Below are 2559 nucleotides of genomic sequence, written 5' to 3'. Positions count from 1 at the left end.
CAGACAAACAGAAACAGAGAGAGAGACAGACAGACAGAAACAGAGAGAGAGAAAGAAAGAAGGAGAGACAGAGACAGACACACAGACACACGACAGAGAAAAATAAACCAGCCAAACACACACACAGAAAGCAACCAATACACACAGAAGAGAAGAGAAGAGAAGAAGAAGAAGAGAACTAAAGAATCAAACAGTCATACCGCAATATGTTTAATGCAACGGCTACTTGTGCATCGCTTCAAAAGCCTCGGTCCCAAACCAGCTTTGATTTCCTTTTCAAATGGAAAATTCTAAGACATCGAGAATAAATTATTCGGATACGCCGCTTACTCGTCCTCCGACTCTCCTCTATGCTGCTTCATGCATGTAAGGAAGAGCAAATGTGGAGGCTGGATTTTTTTTTTTCTTTTTCTCTCTATCATCTCGACTTAAAACAGCATTGGGAGAGAGGGGAGGGAAAGAGGGAGGTGGAGTGGAAGGAGGAAAGTGGGAGATGGTGTGGGAATCCTCCTCCTCCTCCTCCTCCTCCTCCTCCTCCTCCTCCTCCTCCTCCTCCTCCTCCTCCTCTTCTTCTTCTTCTCCTTCTCCTTCTCCTTCTCCTTCTCCTTCTCCTTCTCCTTCCTCCTTCTCCTTCTCCTTCCTTCCCTTCCCCTTCCCCTTCCCCTTCTCCTTCTCCTTCTCCTTCCCCTTCCCTTCCCCTTCTCCTTCCCTTCCCCTTCCCCTTCCCCTTCTCCTTCTCCTTCTCCTTCTCCTTCTCCTTCTCCTTCTCCTTCTCCTTCCCCTTCCCCTTCCCCTTCTCCTTCTCCTTCCCCTTCCCCTTCCCCATCCCCATCCCCTTCCCCTTCCTTCCCCTTCTCCTTCTCCTTCCCCTTCTCCTTCTCCTTCTCCTTCTCCTTCTCCTTCCCCACCCCCATCCCCATCCCCTTCCCCTTCCCCTTCTTCTTCTTCCTCCTCCTCCACCTCCCCCACAGCAAGACGCACTTTCTCCCTCTCGGCCGCTGACCATTAGCCGAATGACCTGACCCACACGCCGCCCATGGCTGTTCGTGCGAATTTCGTGGTGGTTCGTGTGCACCGATGTTCACGACCTTGTCTAAGTGGCTGAGGGAGACGGAGGGAGAGGGAGAGGGAGGGGGAGAGGGAGAGGGAAGAGGGAGGGAGATGGAGGGGGGAGAGGAGGAGGGAGATGATGGGGAGGAGGTACGGAGATGAAGGGGGAGGAGATAGGGAGAGGAAGAGGAGGAGGAGGCGGAGGTGAAGGAGGAGGAGGAAAAGGGGGGGGGCAACATGCAGACCTGTTACTGGAACGAGCGTACTCTTGCAAGATGTGGGTCTTTCCATCCTATCTACCTACTTTCCTCTTTCTCTTTCTCTCTCTCTCTCTCTCTCTCTCTCTCTCTCTCTCTCTCTCTCTCTCTCTCTCTCTCTCTCTCTCTCTCTCTCTCTCTCTCTCTCTGCCCTTTTTCCTGTTCCCCTTTCTTCTTTATCTGTTTTCTCTTTCTCTCTCTTTCTTTCCTTTTCCCTCTTCCCCTCCCACTCCCTACAATTACCCATACCTCCACTCCCTCTTAGACCCCTATCCCCACACCCACTCCCTACCCCGAAACCCACACTCCCTACCCACCTACCCACACTCCTGGCCCCCCTACCAACACTCCCACTTCCCTCCTTCCCCCTTCCCCCCCCCCCCTCTACTCCCTCCCTCTCCTCCCAGGTACTACCCTCCCCCTCCTCCCTCTGTACTCTCCGTCCTTCCGGAACCTTCGACGCCCGACTACAGATGTCACCACCGTCGCCCTTATCACGATGGCGGGCTAGTTACCGACTTTAAATGGATTCGCCGACAGGATCAACAAAAATTTGGAGCAATTATCTTTCCCGCAAAATATGCATTTTTATGCACCAACTTCGCTTCGAATCCGCAATAAACTTTATGCAGTCTAATTTACATATTCCATGAATATAGAGAACGGCCCATTTTATTTATCAAAACTTCGTGGATATCCGTTAGATACTAATGGACGCAATATAAAGTCAGTCAGATATTTCATTTGGAGGGGAAAAAAATCACACCGCCAACATATCATGGGTATAAATCTGAACTTCAAATAAAGTCGCATACATAATCCAAAGGCAAAAGCAAAAAAAAAAAAAAAAAAAAAAAAAAAAGTGAGTGAAGGGAAGGGAAGGGAAGGGAAGGGAAAGGTGGGGAGGGAGGGGCGATAGGGAGAAGGAAAAGAGGAAAGGAAGAATAGGAGGAGGAGGAGGGGGAAAGAGAAGGAAGAGGAGGAGAAAAGAAGAAGAAAGAAGAAGAACAAGAACAAGAGAAAAACAAGAACAAGAACAAGAAGAGGAGGGGATAAGGGAGATGCTTCCACCAATGACTGAACCGCAACCAAGAGATCCAACATGGCGTCCACATGGCATTCCCCTTTCGCCAGCGGTGTGACAACGGCGCCGTCGCTATAAAGAGGTCTTTGCAATTAGTTTCCAGTCGACAGCTTAATGAATGTACCCTCGCGCCGTTTTCCTTTCTTTCTCTTCTCTTTCTTTTTTTAT

Source organism: Penaeus vannamei, chromosome 23 (genome assembly GCF_042767895.1).
Source record: "Penaeus vannamei isolate JL-2024 chromosome 23, ASM4276789v1, whole genome shotgun sequence".
In the NCBI taxonomy this organism is placed as follows: domain Eukaryota; kingdom Metazoa; phylum Arthropoda; class Malacostraca; order Decapoda; family Penaeidae; genus Penaeus; species Penaeus vannamei.
Note: the sequence above shows the minus strand (reverse complement) of the source record.